A 16,153-nucleotide genomic window follows, 5' to 3' on the forward strand; every position below is an offset into this window, starting at 1 on the left:
AACAGCCACATGTTTCTTTAGTGATGGTCATCAAAATCTCTGCAATGGGTGGACTGAGACGCCAGACTCACTCAAAAATGGAAGGAGTAAGTGAAAGGTCTGTGTACTGAATCATGAAAACTCACCCCACCCAGCCCCTTTCTCTGCCCAGCTTCATAGATCTGCAGCCAGACTTGATACACTAAAGCCTACCAGACACTAGCCTCATAAGACACTGAGCTTACAATCAGTTCAGAAATATGCCTCACTCATAAATGGTCAGGTAGAATTTGCCACATATTTGAGATGGTCTACAATAAAAGTAATGTAAAAGAGACCAAACCCAATAAATGGAAACCAGAAATTCAAAAGAAATAGAATGCAGGGAGCAGAAAAGAAATCCCACAGAGATTATGAGTATGCTCAGAGAAATAAACAAATATGCATACATGGAACAAGGACAGTATGTCTGTCAAAACAACAGAAAACAAGCTTTGGAAATTAAAAATCTGAAAGCCAATATATTTTTTTAAGTCAGGGAAAGTATTGAAAATAAAGATGAAAAAAATTTCCCAGATGGGTTTTTAAAAAGATAATGGGAGGCAAAAGATAAGTAAATTAGATCATTGTGGTAGATGCAATGGCAAAAGCATCAGAATTCTAAAAGGAGAAAAGGAAGAAAAGAGTCCAAAAAAATGTAGATAATAGTGTGGAAAATTTATCAAAGGTAGAAGAAAACTTCCCTGCATTAAAAACACAGCTGAGATTCTGAACCCACTGAATGACCATGATAAAGACTCAGAACATGACACTTCCCTTTAAAATTCAGAACTGGAAATAAAAAGAAAAATCTAACATTCTCAGATTAACCAGGACAGAGATAATAAATGTGAATCCAAATCAGACTTCTAAGCTGTAACATTAGTTACAATGGAATGATGCCTTTAAAATTCTGAATGACAGTGATTTTTTATTTTTTAAAGTATTTATTTTAGTTGATTTACAGTGTTCTGTCAGGTTCTTCTGTACAGCAAAGTGACCCAGTCATACGTATGTATGTATATATATGTATATATATAACAAATATAGAATATATTCTATCATGTTATGTCACAGGTGGTTGGATATAGTTCCCTGTGATATGCAGTAGGGCCTCATTGATTATCCATCCCAAACGCAATAGTTTGTGTCCACTAACCCCAAATTCCCAGTCCATCCCACTCCCTCCCCCTTCCCCTTGGCAAACACAAGTCTGTTCTCTGTGCCCATGAGTTTATTTATGTTCTGTAGATAGTTTCATTTGTGCTATATATTATATTCCAGATATAAGTGATATCATATGGTATTTGTCTGTTTCTTTCTGACTTCTCTTAGTATAAGAGTCTCTAGTTCCATCCATGTTGCTGCAAATGGCATTATTTTCTTTTTATGGCTGAGTAGTTTTCCATGTGTATATGTAACACATCTTTTTAAAAATGATTTTTTATTATAATTGATTTACAGTGTTGTGTCAGTTTTCTACTGTACAGCAAAGTGGCCCAGTCACACATACACACATATATATGTGTGTGCATGCATATATATATATGTGTGTGTGTACATATATATATTCTTTTTCTCACACTATTTAGCATCATGTTCCATCACAAGTCACTAGATATAGTTCCAAGTGTTATACAGCAGGATCTCATTGCTTATCCATTCCAAATGCAGTAGTTTGCATCTGTTTACCCCAGATTCCTAGTCAATCCCACTCCCTCCCCCTTGGCAACCACAAGTCTGTTCTCCAAGTCCACGATATTCTTTTCTGTGGAAATGTTCATTTGTGCTATATATTAGATTCCAGATATAAGTGATGTCATATGGTATTTGTCTTTTTCTTTCTGGCTTACTTCACTTAGAATGAGAGTCTCTAGTTCCATCCATGTTGCTGCAAATGTCATTATTTTGTTCTTTTTCATGGCTGGGTAGTATTCCATTATGTAATTAGACTGCATCTTCTTAATACATTCACCTGTTGATGGACATTTAGGTTGTTTCCATGTCTTGGCTATTGTGAATAGTGCTGCAGTGAACATGCAAATGCATGTGTCTTTTTCAAAAAAAGTTTTGTCTGGAAAATGCCCAAGAGTGGGATTGCTGGGTCATATGTTAGTTTTATGTATAGTTTTCTAAGGTGCCACCATACTTTTTTCCATACTGGTTGTACCAATTTACATTCCCACCAACAGTGCAGAAGGGTTCCCTTTTCTCTACACCCTCTCCAGCATTGGTTACTTGTGGACTTATGAATGATGGCCATTCTGACTGGTGTGAGGTGGTATCTCATGGTAGTTTTGATTTGATTTCTCTAATAATCAGGGATGTTGAGCATTGTCTCAAGTCCTTGTTGGCCATCTGTATGTCGTCTTTGGAGATATATCTATTCAGGTCTTTTGCCCATTTTTCAATTGGGTCATTAGCTTTTTTTCTGTTGAGTTGTATGAGTTGTTTGTATATTTTAGAGATTGAACCCTTATCAGTTGCATAGTTTGAAACTCTTTTCTCCCATTCTATAAGTTGTATTTTTTAATGGTTTCCTTTGCTGTGCAAAAGCTTGTGAGTTTGATTAGGTCCCATTGGTTTTTTTGCTTTGGGAGACTGACCTGAGGAAACATTTTAAGGTTGATGTCAGAATGTTTTGCCTATATTCTCTTCTATGAGTTTTATGATGTCTTATCTTACGCTTAAGTCTTTCAGCCATTTGGAGTTTATTTTTGTGCATGGTGTGAGGGTTTGTTCCAATTTCATTGATTTATGTATGGCTGTCTAGTTTTCCCAACACCACTTGTTGAAGAGACTGTCTTTTTCCCATTTTATATTCTTGCCTCCTTTGTCAAAGATTAATTGACTATTGCTGTCTGGGTTCTCTATTCTGTTCCATTGGTCTGTATGTCTGTTTTGGTTCCAGTACCACACTGTCTTGATTAGTATAGCTTTTTAATGTTGTCTAAAGTCTCGGAGTGTTATGAATCCTTTGTTTTTTCCTCAGGATTGCTTTGGCAATTCTGGGCCCTTTATGGTTCCATATAAATTTTTGGATTGTTTGTTCTAGTTCTGTATTAAATATCATGGGTAATTTGATAGGGGTCATATCAAATCTGTAGATTGCTTTGAGTAGTATGGCTATTTTAACAACATTCTTCCAGTCCAGGAGCATGGACTAGCTTTCCATTTCTGTGAATCCTCTTCAGTTTCCTTCATTAATGTTCTCAGCATATAAGTCTTTCACCTCCTTAATTTTATTCCTGGGTATTGAATTTTGGGGGTGCAATTTTACATGGTATTTTTTATGTTCTTTTTCTAGTATTTCTTTTTTTTTTTTTTGTCTTTTTGCTATTTCTTGGGCCGCTCCTGCGACATATGGAGGTTCCCAGGCTAGGGGTCGAATCGGAGCCATAGCCACCAGCCTATGCCAGAGCCACAGCAACGCGGGATCCGAGCCACATCTGCAACCTACACCACAGCTCACGGCAATGCCGGATCCTTAACCCACTGAGCAAGGCCAGGGATCCAACCCGCAACCTCATGGTTCCTAGTCAGATTCGTTAACCACTGCGCCACAACGGAAACTCCTAGTATTTCATTGTTGGTATACAGAAATGCAACCAGTTTCTGAATGCTAATCTTGCGTCCTGCTATTTTGCTCAATCCATTGATCAGTTCAAGCAGTTTTTGTGTGGAGTGTTTAGGGTTTTTATATATAGTATCATGTCATCTACATACAGTGACAATTTTACAACTTCTTTTCCAATTTGGATACATTTTATTTCTTTTCTTTGTCTGATTGTTGTGTCTAGGACTTCCAAAACTGCAATGAAAAAAAAAACAGTGAGAGTGGGCATTCTTTTGTAGTTCCAGGTTTTAGAGGGAAGGCTTTCACCTTTTCTCCATTGAGTATTATGTTGGCTGTGCATTTGTCATAAATGGCTTCTATTATGTTAAGGTATATTCCCTCTATACCCACTTTGGTAATACTTTTTATCATGAGTGATGTTGGATTTGGTCAAATGCTTTTTCTGCATCTATTGAGATGATCATGTGGTTTTGGCTTTTCTTAATGTGGTGTATGAAATTGATTTGTGTACGTTGAACTATCCTTACGAACTTGGGATGAATCCCACTTAATCATGGTGTATGATCGTTTTTATATGTTGTTGGATTCAGTTAGCTAAAATTCAGTTGAGAATTTTTTGCCTCTGTATTCATCAGAGATAATGGCCTATGTATTTTTGTGTTTTTGTTTATCAATAGTGTCTTTGTCTGGTTTTGGTATTAGGCTGATGATGGCTTCATAGAATGTCTTTGGGGTTATTCCTTCTCAACCTTTTGGAAAAGTTTAAGAAGGATGGATATATATTCTTCTTTGTATGTTTGGTAGAATTAACCTGTGAGGCTGTCTGGTCCTGGACTTTAGTTTGTAGGGAGTGTTTTTATTACATACTAAATTTCATTTCTACTGATGGGTCTATTCAAATGGCCTATTTCTTTTTGATTCAATTTTGGTGGACTGCATGTCTCTAGAAAGTTGTCCATTTATTCTAGGTTGTCAAATTTTTGGGCATATAATTGTTCACAATGTTCTCTCTTTTTTTTTTTTTGTCTTTTTGCTATTTCTTGGGCCACTCCTGTGGCATATGAAGATGCCCAGGCTAGGGGTCCAATCAGAGCTGTAGCCACCGGCCTACACCAGAGCCACAGCAATGCAGGATCCGAGCTGCATCTGCAACCTACACCACAGCTCACAGCACGCCAGATCGTTAACCCACTGAGCAAGGGCAGGGACCAAACCCGCAACCTTATGGTTCCTAGTCGGATTCCCTAACCACTGCGCCATGACGGGAACTCCTCTTTTTTTTTTTTTTTTTTTTATTCTGTTGAGATTTCTCCTTTTTCATTTTTTTTATTTTGTTTATATGGGTTTTTTCCTTTCTTCTTGGTGAGTATGACCAGAGGTATGTCAGTTTTGTTTACCCTTACAAAAACTAGCTCTTGGTTTTATTGATTTTTTTCTACTGTTTTTTTGAATCTGATTTATTGATTTCCTCTGTGAGCTTTATGATTTCCTTTCTTCTACTGGCTTTATGTTTTGTTTTCTTTTTATGATTCTTATAGGAGGTAATTTTAGTTGTTGTTTTGATATTTTTCTTCTTTTTTGAGACAGCCCTGTATTGCTATAGGGGAGTTCCAGTTTTGTGGAAAATGCCATTGGTGATTTGATAGGGATTGCACTGAATCTGTAGATTGCCTTGGGTAGTATATTCATTTTGACAATATTGATTCTTCCAATCCAAGAACATGGTGTGTCTTTCCATCTGTCATCTTTGATTTCTTTCATCAGCATCATATAGTTTTCAGAGTACAGGTTTTTTGTCTCTTTAGGTATGTTTATTCCTAAGTATTTTATTCTTTTTGATGTGATGGTAAATGGGATTGTTTCCCTGTTTTCTCCTTGTGATCTTTCATTGTTAGTATATAGAAATGCAGTCAATTTCTGTGTATTAATTTCATGTGCTGCAACTTTGCCAAATTCATTGATGAGATTTAGCAGTTTTCTGGTAGCATCTTTAGGGTTTTCTAGGTATAGTATCATGTCATTTGCAAACAGTGATAGTTTTACTTCTTTCTTTTCAACATGGATTCCATTTATTTCTTTTTATTCTCTGATTGCTGTGGCTAGGACTTCCAAAACTATGTTGACTAGTAGTGGTGAAAGTATACATCCTTGGTCTTGTTTCTGACCTCAGCATGAATTCTTTCAGATTTTCACCATTGAGTATGATGTTAGCTGTGATTTGTCATATATGGCCTACCAACTATCTATTGGTGTAGGTTCCCTCTATGCCCACTTTCTGAAGGTTTTTTTTTTTTTATCAGAAATGGGTGTTGGATTTTGTCAAAAGCATTTTCTGCATCTGTTGAGAGGATCATATGGTTTTTATTCTTCAGTTTGTTAATGTGGTATACCACACTGATTTGTGGATATTGAAGAATCCTTACATCCCTGGAATAAATCCCACTTGATCATGGTATACAATCCTTTTTATATGTTGTTGAATTTTGTTTGCTAGTATTTTGTGGAAGGTTTTTGCATCTATGTTTATCAGTGATATTGGCCTGTAATTTTCTTTTTTGTGGGATATCTTTGGCTGGTTTTGGTAACTGAGTGATGGTGGCCTCATAGAATGAGTTTGGGAGTGTTCCTTCCTCTGCAGTTTTTGGGACTAGTTTCAGAAGAATAGGTGTTAGCTCTTCTCTAATTGTTTGATGGAATTCACCTGTGAAGCCATCTGGCCCTGGACTTTTGTTTGTTGGAAGTTTTGTAATCACAGTTTCCATTTCAGTGCTTGTACTTGATTCATCCATTCATCTTTTCTATTTCATCTTGGTTTAGTCTTGGAAGATTCTACTTTTCCAAGAATTTGTCCATTTCTTCTAAGTTATCTGTTTTATTGGTATATAGTTGCATGTAGTAATTTCACATGATCCTTTGTATTTCTGGTTTTTTTTTTTTTTTGGTCTTTTTATCTCTTTAAGGCCACACCCATGGCATGTGGAGGTTTTCAGACTAGGGGTCAAATTGGAGCTGTAGCTGCCAGACTATACCACAGGCACAGAAATGCAGGATCTGAGCCATGTCTGCGACCTACACCACAGGTCATGGCAATGCTGGATCCTTAACCCACTGAGCGAGGCCAGGGATTGTACCCACATCCTCATGGATGCTAGTCAAATTCGTTAACCACTGAGCCACAACGGGAACTCCCCCTTTGTATTTCTGTGATGTCTGTTTTAACTTCTCCTTTTTTGTTTATAATTTTATTGATTTGAGTCATCTCTTTTTCTTGAGGAATCTGGCTAAGGGTTTATCAATTTTGTTGATCTCAAAGAACCAGCTTTCAGTTTTACTGATCTTTTCTATGGTTTTCTTTGTTTCTATTTTATTTCTGCTCTGGACCTTTATGTTTTCCTTCCCTCTGCTAACTTTAGGTCTTGTCTGTTCTCTTTCTAGTTTCTATAAGGTTAGGTTTATTTGAGCTTTTTCTTGTTTCCTGGGATAGGCTTGCATTGCTATAAATATCCCTCTTAGAACTGCTTTTGCTGCATCCCATAGATTTTGGATCATGTGTCTTTATTGTCATTTGCTTCTAGGTGTTTTTTAATTGACTCTTTTACTTATTCAATGATCCATTTGTTGTTTAGTAGAATGTTGTTTAGTCTCCACGTGTTTGTGGGGTTTTTTTTTTGCAGTTTTTTTCTTTTTCTTGATTTCCTGTCGTGTAGCATTGTGATCTGAAAAGCTGCTTGATATGATTTCAATTTTCTTGAAGCTGCTGATGCTTTATTTGTGGCCCAGAATGTGATCAATCGTAGATAATGTTCCATGGGCACTTGAGAAAAATGTGTATTCTGTTGCTTTTGGATGGAATGTCCTATAAATATCTCTTAAGGCCATCTGGTGTAATGAATCATTTAGGGCCTGTGTTTCCTTTTTGATTTTCTGTCTGAATGATCTGTCCATTGCTGTAAGTGGGGTGTTAAAGTCTTCTGCTATTACTGTTATTATCATTTTCTCCTTTTAAGGTTGTTAGCAGTTACCTTATATATTGAGGTGATCCTGTGTTGGGTACATATGTATTTATAGTTGTTATATCTTCTTCTTGGATTGATCCATTGGATTGTTATGTAACGTCCTTCTTTGTCTCTTATAATGTTCTTTATTTTAAGGTGCTATTTTGTCTGATATGTGTATTGCTACTACAGCTTTCTTTATATTTCCATTTGGATTGAATATTTTCTTCCATCCTCTCACTTTCAGTTTCTTTGTGTCCCTAGAAGTGAAGTGGGTCTCTTGAAGACAGCATATGTATGGGTCTTTTTCAGTATCTATTCAGCAAGTCTGTGATTTTTGGTAGGGGAATTTAGTCTGTTTATATTTAAGGTAATTATTGATATGTATGTTCCTTATTGCCATTTTTTTTCTAAACTTTTATTTTTTATTCTACCACACAGCATGGTGACCCAGTTACACATACATGTATATATTCTTTTTTCTCACATTATCATGCCCCATCATAAGTGACTAGACATAGTTCCCAGTGCTACACAGCTAATTGCTAATCCATTCCAAAGGTAATAGTCTGCATCTGTTAACCCCAAGCTCCCCATCCATCCCATCCCTATGCCTCCCTCTTGGCAAAAACAACTCTATTCTCCAAGCCTACAATTTTCTTTGCTGTGGAAAGTTTCCTTTGTGCCATATTTTAGATTTCAGATATAAGTGATATCATATGGTATTTGTCTTTCTCTTTCTGACTTACTTCACCCAGGATGAGAGTCTCTAGTTCCATCTATGTTGCTGCAAATTTATTATTTTGTTCTTTTTATGGCTGGGTAGTATTCCATTGTATATATACCACCTCGTCCTAATCCAATCATGTGTTGATGGACATTTGGGTTGCTTCTATGTCTTGGATATTGTGAATAGTGTTGCAATGAACTTGCAAATGCATGTGTCTTTTTTATTTTTTTAAAAGGAAATTATTGTCTGGATATATGCCCAAGAGTGGGATTGCTGGGTCATATGTTAGTTCTATGTATAGTTATCTAAGTTACCTCCATTCTGTTTTCATAGTGGTTGTACCAATTTACATTCCCACCAACAGTGCAGGAGGGTTCCCTTTTCTCCACACCCCCTCCAGCATTTGTTATTTGTGGACTTATTAATGATGGCCATTCTGACTGGTGTGAGGTAGTTTTGATTTGCATTTCTCTAATAATCAGGGATGTTGAGCATTTTTTCCTGTGCTTGTTGGTCATTTATATATCTTCCTTGGAGAAATATCTATTCAGGTCTTTTGCCCATTTTTCAATTGGGTTGTTGGCTTTTTTCTGTTGAGTTGTATGAGTTGTTTGTATATTTTAGAGATTAGGCCGTTGTCAGTTGCATCATTTGAAACTATTTTCTCCCATACTGTAAGTTGTCTTTCTGTTTTATTTTTTGTTTCCTTTGTTGTGAAAAAGCTTGTGAGTTTGATTAGGTCCCATTGGTTTATTTTTACTTTTATTTCTGTGGCTTTGGGAGACCTGAGAAAACATTTGTAAGGTTTATGTCAGAGAATGTTTTGCCTATGTTCTCTTCCAGGAGTTTGAAGGTATCTTGTCTTATATTTAAGTCTTTAAGCCATTTTTAGTTTATTTTCATGCATGGTGTGAGGGTGTGTTCTAGTTTCGTGGATTTTCATGCAGCTGTCCAGATTTCCCAGCACCACTTGCTAAAAAGACTGTTTTTTTTTTCTTCCCATTTTATGTTCTTTGTCAAAGACTAATTGATCAATAGGTGTCTGGGTGTATTTCTGGATTCTCTATTCTGTTCCATTGGTCTATGTCTGTTTTGGTACCAGTACCACACTGTCTTGATGACTGTGGCTTTGTAATATTGCTTGAAGTCTGGGAGAATTATGCCTCCTGCTTGGTTTTTGTTCTTCAGAATTATTTTGGCAATTCTGGGTCTTTTGTGGTTCCATATAAAGTTTTGGATTGTTTGTTTCTAGTTCTGTGAAAAATGTCATGGGTACTTTGATGGGGATTGCATTGAATCTGTAGATTGCTTTGGATAGTATGGCCATTTTTACAATATTAATTTTTCCAACCCAGGAGCATGGAATATCTTTCCATTTCTTTGAATCCTCTTTAATTTCCTTGATTAATGTTTTATAGTTCTCAGCATATAAACCTTCAGCTCCTTGGTCAGTTTTATATCCAGGCATTTGATTTTTGGGGGGTACAATTTTAGAAGGTATTGTATTTTTGTATTCCTTTTCTTATATTTTATTTTTGGTATACAGAAATGTGAGTGATTTCTGAATGTTAATCTTAAATCCTGCTACTTTGCTGACTTTGTTGATAAGTTCAGGTAGTTTTTGGCTGGAATCTTTAGGGTTTTCTATATATAGTATCATGTCATGTGTATACAGTGACAGTTTTATCTCTTCTCTTCCTATTTGAATGCCTTTTATTTCTTTTGTTTGTCTGATTGCTGTGGCTAGGACTTCCGCTACTGTGTTGAATAAAAGTGGTGTGAGTGGTCCTCCTTGACTTGTTCCAGATTTGAGTGAGAAGGCTTTCAGCTTTTCTCCATTGGGTGTTATATTTGCTATGAGTTTGTCATAAATGGCTTTGATTGTGTTAAGGAATGTTCCCTCTCTACCCACTTTGGTAAGAGTTTTGATCATGAATGGACCTTGGACTTTGTCAAATGCTTTTTCTGCATATATGGAGCTGATCATGTGGTTTTTTACTTTTCCTTTGTAAATGTGTATGACGTTGATTGATTTGCGTATGTTGAACCATCCTTGTGTACTTAGGATGAATCCCTCTTCATCGTGGTGTATGACCTTTTTCATAGTTGTTGGATTTGGTTGGTTAATATTTTGTTGAGAATTTTTGCATCTATATTCATCAGAGATACTGGCATGTACTTTTTTGGTGGTGTGTTTGTCTAGATTGGGCATTAAGTTTTTAGGATATTAGGTGGCTTTATAGAATATCTTTGGGAGTGTTCCTTCTTCTTCAACCTTTTGGAAAAGTTTAAGGAGGATGGGTGTAAGTTCCTCTGTGTATGTTTGGTAGAATTCACCTGTGAAGCTTTCTGGTCCTGGGCTTTTATTTGTAGGGAGTGTTTTTATGACATACTCAATTTCATTTCTAGTGATCAGTCTGTTCAGTTGATCTATTTCTTATTGATTCAGGTTTGGCAGGCTATAAGTCTCTAGAAAGTTGTCCATTTCTTCTGGGTTGTCAAATTTGTTGGCATACAATTGTTCATAGTATTCTCTTATGGTTTCTGTATTTCTGCAGTATCCATTGTGATTTCTCCTTTTTCATTTCTTATTTTGTTTATTTGGGTTTTTTCTCTTTTCTTCTTGGTGAGTCTAGCCAAATGTTTCTCAATTTTTTTTTTATTTTTTCAAAGAACCAGCTCTTGGTTTTAGTGATTTTTTTTCTATTGTTTTTTGAATATCTACTTTGAGTTGCTCTCTTATCTTTATGATTTCCTTCCTTCTGTTGACTTTAGGTTTTGTTTGTTGTTGTTGTTTTTTTTTATTTCATTTAGGTTAAGTTATCAATTTGAGAGTTTTCTTCTTTTTTTGAGAAAGGCCTGTATTGATATGAATTTCTGTCTGAGCACCACTTTTTTGGCATCCCATGGATTTTGAGTGGTTGTGTCTTCATTATCATTTGTCTCGAGGTATTTTTTAATTTCCTTCTTGATTTCCTCATTGACCCATTGGTTTTTTAGTAGCATGTTTTTTAGTCTCCATGTAGTAAGTTTTTTCTCATTTCTTTTCCTGTGGTTGATTTCTAGTTCCATACCATTGTGTCAGAGAATATTCTTGAACTAATTTCTGTACTCTTAAATTTGTTGGGGTTAGCTTTGTGCCCCAGTATGTGATCAATTCTTGAGAGTGTTCCATGTGCACTTGAAAAGAATGTATATTTTGATTTTTTTGGATGTAATGTCCTAAAAATATCGATTAAGTCTAACTTTTCTATTGTGTCATTTAGGATTTCTGTTGCCTTACTGACTTTCTGTCTAGAGGATCTGTCCATTGACGTGAGTTGGGTGTTAAAGTCTCCTACTATTACTGTATTCCCATCAATTTCTCCTTTTATCTCTGTTAATATTTGTTGTATGTATCTGGGTGCTCCTATATTAGGGGCATATATATTGACGATTATAATAGCCTCTTCTTGAATGGATCCTGTTACTATTAAATAGCGTTCTTCTCTGTCTTCCTTTATGGGCTTCATTTTAAAGTCTATTTTGTCTGATATGAGTATCGCAACTCCTGCTTTCCTGTCTTTTCTGTTTACTTGAAATATCTTTTCCCCTCCCCTCACTTTGCTCTAAGGTGAGTCTCTTGTAGACAGTATATTGTCGGCTCTTGCTTTTTTATCCAATCTGCCACTCTGTGTCTTTTGATTTGAGTATTCAGTCCATTGACATTTAAGGTAATCATAGAAAAATACATATTTATTGCCCTTTTAAACCTTGTTTTCCAGTTGATTTTATGTTTCTCTTTTCTTCCTTTATTTTTTTGGTTGGATGATTTCCATTTATTTTTTGCATGAGCACTTTTCAATTTTTTGTGAATAATGTTTGGGGTTTTTTTGTGGTTGCTCTGTTTTTTTAAGTATGTTAATCCCTTTCTGTATCTGCTTGCTTTAGCCTGATAGTCATATAGGCTTAAACAAATTATTGAAATTTAAAAAAGAATCTATATTATCTTATTTCCTTGCCCACATTCTATGATTTTGAAGTCTTTTTTTTTTTTCTTAACATCTTCATGTTTAGATCTGTATGCTGGCTTTATAACTGATTGCTTTCCAGTTGTAGTTTCCTCCATCCTATTTCTTCTTTCTTCTTTTTTTATTTTATTTATAGGAAGCCTTTCAGAGTTTCTTTTAGAATGGGTTTAGTATTACTGTACTCTTTTAGCTTTTGTATGTCAGAGAAATTTCTTTATTTCCCCTTCTATTTTAAATGATATTCTTTCTGGATAGAGTATTCTAGGTTGCAAATTTTTTTCCTTTCAGAATCTTGCAACTCTCTTCTGGCCTATAGTGTTTCTGTAGAGAAATCAGCCAATAGACTTATGGGGGTTCCCTTATAATTAATGTTTTCCTTTTCTCTTGCTGCCTTTAGAATCTTCTCTTTAATTTTTGCCATTTTTATTATAATATGTCTTGGTGTGGGCCTGTTTGGGTTCAGCTTGTTTGGGGCCCTCTGTGCTTCCTGTACCCTGATGTAAGTTTCCTTTGGATTTGGAAAGTTTTCAGACGTCATTTCTTCAAACGTATTTTCAATCCCCTTTTCTTTTTCTTCCACTTCTAGAATTCCTATTATGTGTAAATTGGGCTGCTTTATATTATCCTGTAGACTGCTTATATTGCTTTCATTTTGTTTCATTTTGTTTCTGTCTGCTGTCCTGATTAGGTGATTTCCATTATTTTATCTTCCATGCCACTGATTTGTTCCTCTGCATTATTCCTTCTGCTCTTTATTGCCTTTAGCTCAGTTTGTATCTCTGCAAATGAATTTTCCAATTTTTCTTGGCTCCTCCTTATATTTTCTAGTTCCTTTCTAAAGAAAATCTGCATTGCTGTTCATATCTTCTCTTAATTACTTGAAATTCAGCCTTAATTCCCTCAGTATTTTTACTACCTCCCTTTTAAACTCAGTGTCTATCAGACCGCAGAGTTCTGTTTCACTTTGCTACTTCATGTGAATTCTATTAACTGGGAATGTTTCCTGAGCTTCTTCACCTTGCTTATGTTTTTCTTTTTCTGTGAGTTTAAGGAAGCCAAAGTGTAGTCTTGGAGGGCTACTTCTATGCAAGAGTGCCCCTGTGTATTTTGTGGGGCGTTACTATTTATTTTTGGCATGGGAATTTGAATATTTGCTCTTTCTTCAGTGTGAGCAGGCTGTTATCCCCAGGGTGCTGAGTGTGTTTCCTGGGAGAAGTAGACAATGGGTAAGTCAGTGCCTGGTTGCTGGGAAATTAACAGCAACAAGGACCTGCAGGAAGGTGGCACAGGCTACTCCTAGTTGCAGAGCTCTGGGAAGTTGTAATGAGCCTAGGCATATTTACAAGGTTCCCAGAGCATGTGGCAGTGGCAGCAGTAGGGTGTGTGAGTTCCCAGGGGAATGAGAGCAACAGGTAGTGTTTGATTACAATGCCCTCTGAGGTGACCTCAGCCACAAGTGGTGCCTATTCAGGGACCCCCAAAGGCAATGGGCCACGCCTACCTCTAGAGTCAGTGATAACTGCAGTGGCTTGCTCCTGTCACCTGTAGACCATGCAAGAAGCACCCCATCCCCCTTAGCACATGCAGGCGGTGCTGTACCCGCTGCTCCTAGTTGTAGGATCTTGGCAGTAGCAGCCAGTGGCAGAGCATTTGGCAGTGGCAGCTGCAGGGCGGGTGTCTTCCCAGGATGGTGAGAGCAACAACGTGTGGTGCTTGGTTGCAGTGCCCTCTTGTTTTATTTTTGCCGAACCCTGAGGTGACTGGGGACACAGGTGGAGCCCACTGACAGGCCCCCAGTAGTGGCTGGCCACACCTCCCTCTGGCCTCCGAGATGACCACCATAGTCCATCCATGCTGCCTATAGGTCACGTAAGAGGCACCACATTGCATTTAGCCCCGTACTGCCCCCAGCCCACACAAGAGGTGCCCGACCACCCACAGCCTGGACAAGAAGCACCTGGTCTCCCATAGCCAGAGAAAGTGGTTTATTGCAACCCATAGCCTGTGCCAGAGGTACTACACCCTCTGAGAACCTGAGTGCACATTCACAGGGAGATTCCTATCGTGGTCTGCCTCTCTTCCTCTTGCCCTCCCTGACAATGGTGCCTTGCTTCTCCTGCAGGCCCAGACCTTCTCCCAGGTTCCCTCTGCCATAGCGTTCCACTCCCCTACCCCAGGCTCACTGCTCCTTAGCCCCTCAGGCTGTCCCCACACAGCCAAGCCTAGTCCTCTCCCCAGGACTGACCTCTAGAACCTAAGTCTCAGTACCCAGCCCCTGCTCAAGCATCTCAGGCTTTGGTATCTGGGGCGGTGGTGCAGATGATCTGTGCAGCTGTCACTCTACTTTGTCCTCAGTCCAGCTGCTGTGCTTTTCTCAGTGACTTTGAGGTCCCTCTATCTCAGCTGATCTCCCAGTTGGTTAGTTAGCTTCCCAGGGCGTGGGTTCCTTTTCTCCTTCACAGCTCCCTCTCAGGAATGTTAGTCCCATCCTGATTCCCTTTCTCTCTCTCTCTCTTCTTTCTTTTGTTCTACCCAGTCATGTCAAGGGTTTCTTTGCCCTTTTTGGAGGTTTCAGTTCTTCTGCCACCATTCAGTAGATGTTTCATATGAATTGTTTTACATGTAGATGTGTTTTTTTTTTATGTGTTTGTGGGAGAAGGTGAGCATGACATGTTACTCTGCCATCTTAATTTCTTCAATCTTTTTTCTCTTTTCTGTTCTGCATCAGTGATTTCTACTAGTCTGTCCTCCACCTCGCTTATTCATTCTTCTGCCTCCTGTATTCTACTGTTGGTTGCTTCTAATGATTTTTTTATTTCAGTTATTGTATTTTGCATCTCTGCTTGCTTAATACTTAAATCTTGTATTTCTTTGTTCAGTGTTTCTGGTAATTAACAATCTTTGCCTCCAGTTTATTTCCAGTGTCTTGAATCATCTTCACTATCATCAGTCTGAAATTGTTTTTCATGGAGGTTGATAATTTCCAGATCTCTTAGCTGTTTTTCTGTTTTTTTTTCCCCTTGATTATGAATCCCTTATTCTGAGTCATAATTCTCTGCCTTTTCATTTTGTATAGATTTTTGGTTTATTCTCCTTTTTCCAGAAAATAGAGTTGTAGCCTCTCTTGCTTCTGATGTTCGGCCCCCTTATGGCTGAAGTTGGAATGGGGGCTTGCTGGAGGCTCCGTGATGGGAGGCTGCTGGTGCCTCCCCACTGCTAGGAGCAGATGATTCTTTTTTTTTCCCCCACTGTACAGCAAGGGGATCAAGTTATCCTTCCATGTATACATTACAATTACATTTTCCCCCACCCTTTCTTCTGTTGCAACATGAGTATCTAGACAAAGTTCTCAATGCTATTCAGCAGGATCTCCTTGTAAATCTATTCTAAGTTGTGTCTGATAAGCCCAAGCTCCCGATCCCTCCCACTCCCTCCTCCTCCCATCAGGCAGCCACAAGTCTCTTCACCAGGTCCATGATTTTCTTTTCTGAGGAGATGTTCATTTGTGCTGGATATTAGATTCCAGTTATATCATATGGTATTTGTCTTTGTCTTTCTGGCTCATTTCACTCAGGATGAGATGCTCTAGCTCCATCCATGTTGCTGCAAATGGCATTATGTCATTCTTTTTCATGGCTGAGTAGTATTCCATTGTGTATATATACCACATCTTCCGAATCCAATCATCTGTCGATGGACATTTGGGTTGTTTCCATGTCCTGGCTATTGAGGATAGTGCTGCAATGAACATGCAGGTGCACGTGTCTCTTTTAAGTAGAGTTTTGTCCGGATAGATGCCCAAGAGTGGGACTGCTGGGTCATA

This window comes from Phacochoerus africanus, chromosome 3, assembly GCF_016906955.1.
Source record: "Phacochoerus africanus isolate WHEZ1 chromosome 3, ROS_Pafr_v1, whole genome shotgun sequence".
In the NCBI taxonomy this organism is placed as follows: Eukaryota; Metazoa; Chordata; class Mammalia; order Artiodactyla; family Suidae; genus Phacochoerus; species Phacochoerus africanus.